This window comes from Neomonachus schauinslandi, chromosome X (assembly GCF_002201575.2).
Source record: "Neomonachus schauinslandi chromosome X, ASM220157v2, whole genome shotgun sequence".
NCBI classification, from domain to species: domain Eukaryota; kingdom Metazoa; phylum Chordata; class Mammalia; order Carnivora; family Phocidae; genus Neomonachus; species Neomonachus schauinslandi.
Window position 1 is genome coordinate 42,770,626 of NC_058419.1, and position 14,938 is coordinate 42,785,563.

The window sequence follows — 14,938 nt, forward strand, 5'->3', positions numbered from 1 at the left end:
TCCCAGGACTCCAGGATCATGACCTGAGCCGAAGGCAGTCGCTTAACCAACTGAGCCACCCAGGCGCCCCTATAAAAAAGTTTTTAATAGGTATCTTGAGTATAAAATATTTCTAAACAAACTAACTTTTTGACTTATTAGCCTCATTTGGTGAGATTTATATGAAAAGGGACACACTTTTTCAGGGCTTTTTTTACATACTCTCAAACTTTTTCAAGTCATATTTGTTTCCGTTTTGAGCATTTAAGAACTTATATGAGTATTTATTTCGTTTGATTTTCCCCATGTGCTGTCTTCTTGGAGGATCTGAAAATGCTGTCTCAATGTCTCAGGAGAAAGTTCACAAAGGGGCTGATAAGACAATTGGGGTAATTTCACAGAATATTTTCCCAAAGAATTCAGGATCTATTCTCTCCCTGCAGGCAGGGAGAGAATAGAATAGTTCCAGTAGAGCCAATAAAACAAGGCATCCTGAGAAAAATCACAGAGAGAAAAAAAAAAATAATAATTTCATCCTGATAATTTTCCTCAATAGTGTAAGAGAAAGTTACAGTGAATGCAGGATATGGTAGGGAGATATGTAGGATAGTAAGCAAAGGGAAGTAGGAATTAAGAGCAGACTTAAGAGCCAGTCAAAACAGGGATTGAATCCCTGTTGCCTGATTTATGACATGGCTTTGAGCCAGCTAGTTAACTTGTCTGATTCTCAGTTCCCTGATCTCCAAATTTACAGTATCATCTTTGTAATAAACCAGTTAAGATGCTTAACATAGCACCTGGCACATACTAAGCATCCAATAGATGCTGGTTATTATTGTTATTCATAGTTAAACACAAGAATAGATTCCAAAGCCATATAATGACCCTACCACAATGTCTCTTTACAATCATGAGTAATTAAAAGTTTATTATATTTTTAAATAAAGTAACCTTTCTTAGTACTTCTTCATGAAGTTGTGAAAACAAAATGAGATAATGTGTAAGTACTTAGACTACTTTACTCTTACTTAGCATAGCACCTGGCACATTGTAGGTGCTCAATAAACAACAGCCACTGTTCTTATTCATAGAACTGACTGATGGCTCCATTTTCAATTGGTCTATAGCCTTATTCAAGGAAGCAATTATAAAATGGCTGCCAGGGCAATATCTTACTGTATTGATAGTAGAAAAGATACAACATCTCAGGGGTATGTGTTACCATGAGGTCTCTAAGAAATGCATATGAGATACTCTATTTAATAATCCCATCTAAACAGAGATAAATTTAAAAATAGTAGTCACACTACATTTAGTGAAATAAATGTTTCTTCCAGCAATTACGAGATATGTGCCACAGGGTAGTAATGATGGAAAAAATTGGAAGGGTGGGATATTGGAAGGGTGGGAACTAAACCTCACAAATACAACTTACTTCCTCTTTCCTGTCTTTGAATATCTGTATTTGAAAGACATGCATGTAGCTTCATTGATAAAGGTTAGTTCTAGCTCCCTCTGGGTGAAAGTGGTCACTAATTCAATGATAGATATATAGTTTGGTTAGAATTGTCCAAAGAGTAGGAAAGAACCCCTCCAAAAAACAAAAATATTCTATAGGAAACTATGAAGTAGCATCTAAATTTTGGGGAAAATTATTTTAAAAGGAAGAGGTTTTTACTAAAATGTGTTTATAGTAGTTTCTCAGTCTTGGGTAAATGACACTAAATATACACAAATACTCCTCCCCCCCAAAAAAACAAATGAACAACTTGCATTAAAAGAACTTTAATGACTAGCCAGAAAATGATATTGGGGTTCAATAAAAGTTGATTTTTTTCTTGAGGCCAACATTGTTATACAAGGTTGGATATTTGATATTAGAAGAAATAAATGAATATTTGATGTTAAGCATATGTTCAAAATGACGGAAAAGATCATTTAAGGCACTTTCAGACATCACAGTTAATACAGAAGGGAAAGGAAGTATGTCTGAACCCATTGAGTTTGCTTTCCTGAATGAGAAGGAATGAGATAATGATTTGATTGGAGACTTTTTAAGGCAATGAATATATGTAGTATTCAGAGATGTGCAAGGCTGGCTTGTATATTTGGCCAAAAAAATGATTTGTGTAAAAATTAATTAGCAGTGTAATTTACAGATGACTATAATTCCTTCCCCTTGCAAAGATTAATTGGAAAGGTATAGTTTCATAGGAGATCTTGGGTTATGCAAATTTCTACTGCCACAGAAACAGCACTTATGTTTCTTTAGGGATCAAATAAATAACAATTATATATGCAAGATGATGTCACAATGTCAGATGCCCTACTGGGGACAAGTCGTCAAGTTCTTTCCTGTAGTCAATTGCTGTTTTTCCAAATATTTCTGGTACTAGATTTCAAACCAAATGAAAAGGAAGAAATTGTTCCATTGTTTTCCCCATTTCTCTTTAGAGCAGACACAGGTAATTTAATATCTTAAAGGGGAAAGTTATCACTAAAGGAGACTCCAGCAGAAGAGTTAGTATCTCTCAAAATACATGTTCAAATATAGAATTTCAGAGTTTTGCATAACAAAGCTATCCAATACCCCACTATGAGTATGTCTAAAATTTCTTCTCCTCAATCCCACAATATAGCTAAATTACCATACTCTTACAACTGGATTACTTCTCTCTTGTTCAGAAGATAGGAGGAAGTTAATGTAATAAATGTACTCATAGTCTCACTCAAAAATACTTTCTAAATAGGTCTACTGGAAATAGCATCCTACTGGGTCTCCCCACCTCTGGGTTTGTCTATTTTCAATCCATTTTTTACATTGCAGCAGAGTACTTTTCCATCAGTGGCTCCCTAGTGCCTTTAAGGATAAAGTCTGCATTTTTTAATGTGGCATAAATGGACCTCAATTAAAGGTCCCAAGTTAACTTCCAGCTTAATCTCTTAACGTTCCTCTTCACAAAGTTTGTGGTTGTGCCTCCTAAATATATTTCAAATCTATACCCATGGCTTGGTTCTCAGGCTCACTGTACTCCCTGTGGGCCTTTATTACTTCTCAACCAGATTGCTAAAATAACCTCCTAACTGGTCTCCTCCCTTCCTTCAGTCTCTCCCACCTCCAATCCACAGGTCATACTGCAAAGTGTGCATCTAAATGCACTCTAATATGATTACCTGCCTCCCCTGATTAGAAGCCTCCCACGGCTCTCCATTTCCTACAGAATAAAGGCCAAGTTCTCCTTAGCTTGATTCATAGTGCCCCTTATCATGCAAGACATGGGCATTATCAACCTCTCCAGTGTCATCCTCTTATCATCACATCCATGTACCTGATGTTCTGGCCGTGTTGATTATTACAGTTGCCAGCATCCACCAAGTTCTTATATATATGGCACGATGTTTACACAAATGCACAGGAGTAAAAGAATCAATATTTCTTGCTGGTGAGTAACTTAAACAGCCAAGATTTGGGGAAAAAGAAGAGGCAGTGAGATGCTACTTGCTGTGCTTTATTCCTTGCACATAGCGAGCTTCATGTCTTACCTCACTGTGGTATGGTTTTTAGTTCCCCAACTCTAAATGGTACTTTTATTTGGGTTTCTGGATGCATAGCTCTACAGTTTTGAAAGCATATACTAAGGTTGTAAGTTGGTCATATCATTGGTTCTAGAATCTTCCTGAGTAGGGTTTGCAAAGTTTACACAGAGTAAGAAAACTTCACTACCAGATAGCCTCAACCCACTATCCAAGAACATGATCATGTTCAGTAAACACACACTCATTTTGGCCCAAACTTTAACATTATGTTCCATTCACTCAATTTAAATAAATTCACAGGCACTCAAACCCTAGTAACACTTGCTCTGAGTCCAAAGAAAAAAGAAACTCCCAACTAGATATAGATTGATTATATTAGCTTCAGTTTTTTTCTAAACCATAAAAAAACAGGTTGGTTTTTTTTATATCTAAATGTCTCTAGTTTCTTCTAATAAGGGATTGGTAAGCTTTTTCTGTAAAAGGTCAAAGAGTAAATATTTTAGGTTTTGGGGTTCACAACTACCTAGCTCTGCCATTGTAGTGCAAAAGAAGCCTTAGGCAATATGTAAATAAATGAGTATAATTATGTTCCAATAAAACTCCATTTACAGAGAGACTGCCTTAGACTGAATGTTGAAACTGATTCCCCCATTGTGAAGGTATTTGGAGGTTGGGCCTTTAGGTGATCAGTTCATGAGGGTGGAGTCTTCATGAATGGGATTAATATCCTGATAAAAGAGACCCCAGAGAGCAACTTTGCCCCTTCCACCATGCAAGGACAGTGAGAAGATAGCCACCTATGAACCAGGAAGTGGGCTCTCACCAGACACCAAATCTGCCAGTGCTTTGATCTTGGACTTCCCAACCTCCAGAATTGTAAGAAATAAATTTCATACACATATAACTGAAGAACAGAGAAAAAATTATCCTTACTATGTCTAATGTACCCCAATATTTTATACTTCCTTCCATTCTATTTCCTTCAAATGCTGATTGTAACTTACTAAATTGAGTAGATAACCCACTAATGAGTTGTGACCTGCAATTTGCAAAACACTACTCCTGTGGATTTCACTGTTTTATTCATTGTCCAAATCGCAGGGCAGAAGTAACTTTACATTTGTGTAACCAGCATTCAAACACTCAGTCCTTCATTGATTAATTCATTCAATGCACATTTATTAAGCAGCCACTATGTGCCACATGGAAAAGCACCATTATAAACTAATAGGCTGATTGTGCGGTCACTGTAGAAGGAAGGTTACCTGCCAGTAGAGGGTCTGAATCCAACTGAGTGAACATTCCAGAGGTACTCTGAATAAGCCACTTTGCATGTTCTGGCTTTGCATTTTTTCCCAACTTAAAGCAGTTTCTTTGCCACTTCCCTTCTGCATGGTTATCTTAGGATATATTCCAGAAACATGGTGAATCCCCTTGAAGTTTTCAGAGCTCAGGAGCAAAGAATGTGAGATCTAATAATTGTTTCTGAATGAGGACTATCTAGTGTGAGGAACTTTCTTTCTGCTTGGCTTCTGAAATTAATTGATCAATCTATAAAATTGAAAGGAAAAGAAAACCACAATGTGGGAATCCAAATGCTCTTTTTAACACAGCCTAGAGGCTAAGTGAATGTCAGCAGGACGACATCCAGAATTCAAGAAAGGTAATTGGTTGCTTGGTTTACATCTCCTCTGAATTATGACAAGAGTTCTTTTTCTTCTATGACAAGAGTTCTTAATGACAGCTTTACATCAAGCTTCTCCTAAGTGTGGGAGCCTTTTGGGGCCCAAAAGCCATAGAAAAACATATATTATCCAAGAAGGATGGCTTCCATATTAAGACAAGTCTTGCCACCCAAGGTGAGAAAATGGCTAAAAAATAATAATTTTAAGTTTCAGAATTGGTCAATGTTATTCAACTGGAAATATGAATTATACTGCTCCTTGACTAAGGAGTTAAACTACTAAAGGAACAAAGATGACCTTGAAATAGTATTTAAGCTTAAACCATTTTTTTTTTTTTTGGTGCAGGGGAAAGCACGAACGCAGTCCCCCACTACCACAAATTATGCAGTCGAGTTTCCCACATTTGGGGAAATCGCAGGGGTCAGCACATCCGGAGTGCAATGGATAAGCCTCGCCCTGGGAAAACCACCTTCGTGATCATGGTATCTCCCCTGCCAGGTGAGTATAAGCTTAAACCATTTTAATCCTAAATGTGGTGATAGAAGCTACATTTTAGTTCTGGAAATCAGTTACTGATTGTCTGGGCCAGGTAGCAAAGGGAAGCTATTCTTCATAGCTTAGACAGATACTATGGGAATTAACAACTGTTCCATGAGCTTTTGACTACAACTGAGATGTTTGGGGCAGTGAAACAATTTTACAGAGCACAGGGCCACCGTGGTCTGATACGTCACTGCATTTGCGCTGGTTCTTAATTTATTCCTAGTATTTAGCTCTATAATTGGTCATTGGAAGTACTCAAGGTGGGGAGAAATGGAAAGAACATTGGTCACTTTCTCCTTCCTTTCTGCCTAGACCAATGGGTGGCAATGACCCAAGCAAGTGTACTATTTCACAGATTCAAAGTTCCCTTGACTGGGCTGCTCCAAGTTTCAGCCTGGGGCACAGAGAATTAATAAACCTATTTGATTCCTACGATCAGCTACATCTTCCAGCCACCCAGCCTTTATAGTATTTAGGTGTTATTTCAATCTCCACCTCCCAACTTTGTTTTATTTCTCAATTGGTTTAAACTCAGGCAGGGAAGAGGTGTGCTGTGGGGTTTATTAGGCCTCATAAAGACCCCCAACACTTTCCTCACTCATTTCTCTGTTTCTTACCATAGTGTCCTCCAACCCTCCCTCTACACTGCTGCTAGAATAATCTTCTGAACACACATCTGACCTTGTTACTACTTTGTTGAAAATATTAAGATGGCTTCACTGATTTATCTTACGCTCAAGAAAACATATAGTAAGTGAATGAGAATCATGCTGTTATGGGAATAAAGTTGAATGTATCTTCTTTTTTTTAATGTATTTTCATTTTATTCAAAAAAGTTAGCTATTTATAAAATTTAGAACCTTATGAATAATTGTATTAGTTTTCTAGGACTGCCATACAATGTCACATAGACTGTGTAGCTTCAAAACAGAAATTTATTTTCTCACAGTTCTGGAGGATAGAAGTTTGATTTTTCTTTTCTTTTTTTTTAATATTTTATTTATTTATTTGAGAGAGAGAATGAAAGAGAGAGAGCACAAGAGCAGGGAGGGTCAGAGGGAGAAGCAGACTTCCTGCTGAGCAGGGAGCCCGATGTGGGACTCGATCCTGGGACTCCAGGATCATGACCTGAGCCGAAGGCAGTTGCTTAACCAACTGAGCCACCCAGGCGCCCGGAGGATAGAAGTTTGAGATCAAGGTGTTGGCAAAACTAAATAAAAGTGAAGACACAGGAAGAACATCAGGTACGTGGATGTGATGGTATGAGGATGAGACTGGAGATGGTAGTTCTCTTCCTGTGTCTTCACATGGTCTTTGCTCTGTATCTGTGTCTTTTCTCTTCTTATAAGGACATTGGTCAGATTGGAATAGGGCCTTACCCTAATGGCCTCATTGTACCTTAATTACTTAAAAGGTCCTGTCTCTGCGTACAGTCACAATCCTTGGTGCCGGGGGTTAGAACTTCAATGCATGAATTTGGGGGCGGGGGACATAATTTAGCTCATAACAGTAACCAACAACTTAATGTAAGCAGCTAACAAATTGCAGTTCACCAATATGCCTCGTGATAAAGCACAGATCTTTAATATAATATGAAAGGGTCTCCCTGTTCAAGTCCATGTCAGCCATCCCAGCAACGTCTTTCACTTCTTGTTATACTAAATCTTAGGCTCATCAAACTACTTTCAAATTGCATCTTGCTGTTTCATGCTGCGTAGCATATATATGGGCTGTTCTATGCCTGAGTTGCTTTCCCTCCCTTTGTCTATCAAACTCCTATTTATCCTTTAGACCCAACTCAAACTTCATCTCTTCGCTGACCACCTTTTTCCTTGTACATATGTTTGACAGAAACTACCACATTATATATATATTTTTTTTTAGTATGTCTGTCTCTCCTACTATACAGGGTATCTTTGGGGGCACTGATAGTATTTTATTTCTATTTTATGTCCCCAGTGCTCTCACGTGCTTTGCACACAGTGGGTACTCAATAAACATTTGCTGATGAGCACATAAATAATTGGGTTATTAAAGAAAAAATAGTCTTGTTTAGTGTCACTCTTAGCCTTATGAAACTGAGTGCCATAAAGGACAACCAAAATAATTTTCCATAAAGCTTTTTTGGAACCTTTGTCAGAATGCTGAACAAAACAAACCACTGATCTGGCCTGCATTATCATTTTGTCAAGGGAGGGTATTTTAGCATTTCTTCCTAATCATTCTAGGTGTTTTACAAACCTAGGTAATACAGTTAAGAGTAAGGCCCTGGAATTAAAGGTAGAAAATAGTAGACAGAAACCAAGGTCAGATTTTGCCAGTCTGAGATTGTAGGCACCAAGGCCAAAATCTGAGGAAGAAAGAAGAGGAGAATGAGACAGCTAGAGTTCAGGGAGCATGGCATCAGGTAAGACCACCTAGGAGTCTTAAGTACTTGACTACAGTTAGCAGTAGTCTCACATCATTCTGATCCTGGATTCCAATTTAAAAAAATTGCCTCCCATTTGGCCATTTCAGTCCTCCAAGGAGATTCTTTTTTTTTAGGTTTTCCCATCATATATCATTTTCCTAGATGTGCCAGGAAAGCAAAGATGATGTTTTATACATCTTTGGTATGTCCTATGCCACTTAGAACTCCAATTCAGATAAGCTAGGGAAATAGTTGTTGATTATGTTTGAAATGCAGAAGGAACATCATATGTCAAGCAAAAAACAGAGGTAGATACAAAGAAATAGAGGGAAAACAGAAAACAAACAAACAAACAAGCAAATCAACTGACCAAGTGAAAATAGCAATGGTGGGGTTTTCCCCACCATATCTACTTTACCTTGAGGTACAGCCAGGGGCCAGATGGTTTTCTCATCATGAGCTATTTCTTTATATTTATTACAGAATTACAAGACAAAGACTGCCTTTCTCCAGCCTCATCTTTGATAAATAGGTCAGCTCCACTGGCTATTGTTAGTGACAGTCCTTGGTCTTGACAGCCTGACTTAATTAATCTATTTAATTTATTGATCAAGTAGACAGCAAAAGAACGTTCTCCATTAAATGGGTTTTTTATCATCCAGAGTTATAGAGCTAAATGTCTTTTTAAAATCTGAAATTTAGTTAGCACATGACATGCTGTCTGTCTTAGAAACTACTTGCAAAGAAGAAAATGCAAAGATTAAATATGGCTCTGTGGCTTTAAGTAATGACCAAGAGGTCAGACTGTAAAATTGAAGTCTATTCTGCCTGTCTACTTCACTGAAACTGCAACGCAAAGCAATATTACCTCCAAGTAGTTTTAGGCTGATGCCTGAAGTTACAGTCATTAAATTATATTACATATGTTGTGCCAAGCAGGCAGGTGATAGGGTATGATTTTCTGAGGTCAATTATATTCATTATAGAGAAGGTGGCTACCTTTATACCAGTTAGAATAAATTCCCTTTCTGTCCAGATCCAATAACGAATTTCCCCCCCACAAATTATAGCGCTGTGGCCAACTCCCTAATTTCAGTCTGTAATAATCACAGCATCTACCATTAATTGGGATCCAGGGACTGCACTAGGCACTTTAACATGTTTCTCATCTGATCTATACACCAATCCTGTCAGAAAAGTCTCATTATATAAGCACTTTCTGCAGCTGAGGAGACTGAGGCTCCAAGATATTATACGGTAGGGCTGGAGTTTGAATCCAAGTCTGTATGATTCTAAGGCCTATGCTCTTTGCAGCCCCAGGCTGCTCTTGCTTTAGCACATAATTTGATACTTGATTAGGGCTGTCTTTGTGTCACTTTCAGGTTGGTTCATGTCTCTTTCTGCAAACTAAAAGCCTTTACTTTATCCTCTCCCTTTACTCTTGGCCTTTGGGCACCCAGAAGATTCATAGGTAAATAAATGCCCACAAGTAGAGGCACCCATGGATATTTCAGTAAAACAGCTAGAAACAATGAACTCTTTAAGGTTGACTGACACAGCATTCAAGGTGGAGGGAAAAACATATTAACAATATTGCATACACCCTAGTAGCCTCATTAGAAATAAATTTAAAAAGTCATTTGAACAAAACCTCAATGGGAGAAGAGCTGAATAGGGTAGGTCAATCAAGCCATTATCTGTATAAATTTAGTACCATATTATGGTTTCAGAGTCTCAGCAATGTGGGAAAGAGATTAATCTCTGGTCTTCCTTGCAATCCCATTTTTATTTATTTCTAGCCAGCTGTCTAGCTAAAGAATGACTCTTCCCGAATCAAAGGCTAAATGAAAGGTCATTGATGCTCAAAGATATTTTCAGATCCTTTGGGGGAAAACTTGGCTTTTGCTCTTGTCTCTATATGTAATACTACTTCATTCATATTATTCTGATTTGAACATTTTCTTATAAATTGTTCTTTTTGAAATGCAAAAGTCTTATTTTAGACCAGACACATGCTTTATACTAAACCAAGAGCAGAGGAGTGAAGGTGACATGGATAGTGGCTTAATTTTTGTTAAGCTTACATTTCTGTTGATCTATGAATTCTTTGGAAGAGGTAAGGGCCTCTAAAAGCCTTAGGTGAATGCATTTCAATTTTATTCTCTTTTAATTACTGGTTATAATGAAATTTAGAAGTTGGGTTTTACTTTTTTGCAGTTGGGTTTTATTTTGAAACAAATTTGTTTTCAAGTTTGTGTTTAACTTTGCCTTGGTTTATGGTTCACTAAGAAAACTAACAATTGGGTCTGATTTTAGAAATTAATGAAGTTCATGCCAATAGGAGGTCTACAGCTGAGGTGAAGTCCCACTCTTAATTATCTTAAATTATCTAAATTATCTAAAAATCTTAATTAATGTACGTTACAATCATTTAAAAATTTTCTCTGTGCATCTACCATATTCAAAACTCTCTGCTAGGCTTAGGGATACCAAGTAAGTATAGTTTCTACCCTCAAGGAACAAAGGAATCCCAAACCTTGGACACTATGGTATTTAACAGTTAAATCAAGGAGCATTTTTATTGAAATACAGTTGATATACAATATCCTATTAATTTTAGGTATACATCATAGTGATTCAATATATTTATACATTATGAAATTATCCCTGCAATAAGTCTAGTTATCATCTGTCACCATACAAAGTCATTACAATATTATTGAATATATTTCCTATGGTTCACATTACATCGCCATTACTTATATTTTACAACTGAAAGTTTGTACCTTTTAATCTCCTTCACCTATTTTGCCTGCTCCCCAACCCTTCTCCCACTGGTAACCAACTGCATCTTTCCTGTATTTATGCATCTGTTTCTGTTTTGTTGTTTGTTAGTTTTGTTTCTTAGATTCCACATATAAGTAAAGTCATAAGGTATTTGTCTTCCTCTGATTATTCCACTTAGCTTAATACCCTTTAGGTCTATCCATGTTGTCACAAATGGCAAAATTTCATTCTTCCTTATGGCTAATATTCCTCTGTGTGTGTGTGTGTGTGTGTGTGTGTACCACTTCTTGTTATCCATTCATCTATCAATAGACAGTTTGCTTCCATATCTTGGCTATTGTAAATAATGCTGCAATGAACATAGGGTGTCCTCTTAGAATTATTTTAATTTTATTCAGATAAATACCCAGAAATGGAATTGCTGGATCATAGGGTAGTTCTATTTTTAATTTTCTGAGGAAACTCCATACTGTTTTGCATAGTGGGTGCATCAATTTATATTCCTACCAACAGTGTACGAGGGTTACCTTTGCTCCACATTCCCACCAACAGTTGTTATTTTTATCTTTTTGATAATCACCAATCTGACTGTGTGAGGTGATATCTCATTGTGGTTTTGATTTGCATTTCCTTGATAATTAGTGATGTTGGGCATCTTTTTAAATGTCTGCTGGCCATCTGTATGTCTTTTTTTTTTTCTTTGTCTGATATTTTTTTTTAATTTTTTTATTCTTATATTATCCCCATACATTACATCATTAGTTTTAGATATAGTGTTCCATGATTCATTGTTTGTGCATAACACCCAGTGCTCCATGCAGAATGTGCCCTCCTCAATACCCATAACCAGGCTAACCCATCCTCCCACCCCCCTCCCGTCTAGAACCCTCAAGTTTGTTTTTCAGAGTCCATCCTCTCTCATGGTTTGTCCATCTGTATGTCTTTTTGAAAAATGTCTATTCAGGTCCTTGCCCACTTTGTAACCAGGTTGTTTTTTGTTAAGTTGTTTAAGTTCTTCATATATTTGGGGTACTAACTCCTTATCAGATGTATGATTTGCAAATATCTTTTCTTCATTATGTTGCCTTTTCAATTTGTCAATGGTTTCCTTTACTTTGCAGAAGCTTTTTAGCTTGATATAATCCCATTTGCTTATTTTAGCTTTTGTCACCATTGCAAAGAAGCCTTTTTTTAAAAGATTTATTTAGTTAGTTTAGGGAGGGAAAGAGAGAGAGAATCAGACTCCCTGCCAAGCATGCGTGGAACCTGCCGCAGGGCTCGATCTCACAACCTGGAAATCATGACCTGAGCTGATATCGAGTCAGTTGCTCAATCAACTGAGCCACACAGGTGGCCCGCCAAGGAGCCATTTGATTTTTATTGTCATCATGGTACACATGCCTTCATTATCATTATTAATAATTGTATCAAAGTTGAGATTCTTCCTTCGGCCTTAGGACCTGAACGAGAGAAGATTATGGGTACTGGCTGACTGAAAATCGGCAAAACTACTGCCTACTGAATTATAAAGGTGAGGGTATTCTAAATACAGTGACCCTAATTTTCCCCTAATTTTCTAAAAATTAGTCTAAAATGAAGATTTGTTGAGTACGTATGACTATATGATTGCTACTGGAAGCAGGTATTATAGGGACAAAAACAAGGATTCAGGAGAAGAAAGAAATGACATTCCATATAGTGGTCCTGATTTTTTTTTTAAAGATTTTATTTATTTATTTGACAGAGAGAGAGCGAGAGCAGGAACACAAGCAGGGGGAGTGGGAGAGGGAGAAGCAGGCTTCCCGCCGAGCAGGGAGCCTGATGTGGGGCTCAATCCCAGGACCCTGGGATCATGACCTGAGACGAAGGCAGACGCTTAACGACTGAGCCACCCAGGCGCCCTAGTGGTCCTGATTAATCTGAATCATGAGAGGGCTTAAAGCTACTACTCAGGCAGTACTGTTCTACAAGTCATCAAATTTCCATGTGTTCTCAGTTTTCAAATTGTGGCCTGAAGACTGTTGGTAGACTCTGAGCGTCCTCCATAGACAATCCATGCTGGCTCCTAATTTTAATTATTAGGCCCACACAATACTAGTTTCCAGCAAGAAAATGTGATAGCAACATTTAATAAAGAAGTAGATCTTACTATCTTCCTCTTTTTTTTTTAACATATAATGTATTATTTGTTTCAGAGGTACAGCTCTGTGATTCAACAGTCTTACACAATTCACAGTGCTCACCATAGCACATACCCTCCCCAATGTCTATCACCCAGCCACCCCATCCCTCCCACCCCCCACCACTCCAGCAACCCTCAGTTTGTTTCCTGAGATTAAGAATTCCTCATATCAGTGAGGTCATATGATACATGTCTTTCTCTGATTGACTTATTTCGCTCAGCATAATACCCTCCAGTTCCATCCACATTGTTGCAAATGGCAAGATTTCATTCCTTGACATTGCTGCTATCAACATCGGGGTGCACGTACTCCTTCGGATCCCTACATTTGTATCTTTGGGGTAAATACCCAGTAGTGCAATTGCTGGAATGTAGGGTAGCTCTATTTTCAACTTTTTGAGGAACCTCCATACTGTTTTCCAGAGTGGCTGCACCAGCTTGCATTGCCACCAACAGCGTAGGAGGGTTCCCCTTTCTCTGCATCCTCGCCAACATCCATGAGAGACTATGGACTCTGAGAAAAAAACTGAGGGTTCTAGAGGGGAGGGGAGTGGGGGGATGTGTTAGCCTGGTGAAAGGTATTAAAGAGGGCACGTACTGCATGGAGCACTGGGTGTTATACACAAACAATCATGGAACACTACATCAAAAACTAATGATATAATGTATGGTGACTAACATAACATAATAAAAAAATGTATTAAAGGAAAAAAAGAAAATAAATTGACAACAATGAGAGTGTAGTGTTTATAATAAACATTTTACTTAAAAGTTAAAAAAAAAAGAAGTAGATCTTATAAGATTGGAATCTTATAAAAAGATCCACTAATTCTGAGGTGGGAATTTTATTTGTGGAGGGCCAGATATGGGGTAAGTATAGCATGGGGGATGATTTGCTACATCTGTGAACTGAAAAATGTTTGAGAAATACTAACCTGCTGTGATATGGTATATTTTTATAATGCTTCACCTTCTAGCCTATCTGCAAGTCTAATCTCTTAAATGCCTATATGCCCCAACCTGTTTGACTTTCTCTTTCTGCTAGTGAGACCCATGATCTTTTCAACCACTCTATAAAGAACTGACTCATCAAATACTTAAGAGTCAGGTTGAAGGTAGGAGTTCTCACCACCAGAGGCCAAGTACATGTTTGCTCAATTGCATGTAAGATAACCAGTATATTTTTTTTAAGTTTTGAGAAGTGCCAAAGTGAGCAATTGCGGCTTGTCACACATAGAAGTTTTAAAAAGTAATATGGCATTATGGGAATTTTCTCACCCTATCTTATAAACATTACAAGACAGCCAACTTCACTCAAATAGAGAAAGCAAAATTTTAGAGCAAAGTTGAAAAACTGACAGAATTGTTTTGAAGCCACTGGAATAGTTAAAACAGATTTATACTGAAATCTCACGTTCTGATTAGAATAAATTAAACCATAGACTATAAATCTTTACATAGTATTGCAAAAATGATTTCCTCTATAAATTTTATTTATTTGTGAATCAAAGCTATTAAAATCTTTTATTCTTGATAAACTACAAAATTCATATATTAGTTTAGCTTTTGAAGATATGTTTTACAAAGGCCAGAAAAAGCTACCAATTTCTATGATCTGAATCAGTGTATGAGTGCCACTACCATTATGTGTAAGACCCTGGTAGTAAGCATGGCAGAAGTGGGGGTAGTTAAAGAAATATAAGAAATTATTCCAAGAGTGTGTGCATACTCTCTAAACATGCAAGAATTCACAACAAAGAATGCAGACCTTTAAAGGCATTTTAATCATTCATGACCTTTCAAGGTCATGTAGAA

At 37.3% G+C, this 14,938-nt stretch overlaps 1 non-coding gene across 1 annotated transcript; it reads right to left on the reverse strand.

Annotated features, from left to right (window-relative positions):
* Positions 1-5,543: 5,543 nt before the first annotated feature.
* LOC123323554 lies at positions 5,544-5,707 on the reverse strand. Its single transcript, XR_006539486.1, has one exon. It is a non-coding gene; the product is annotated as a U1 spliceosomal RNA (small nuclear RNA).
* Between the last annotated feature and the right edge of the window lie 9,231 nt (positions 5,708-14,938).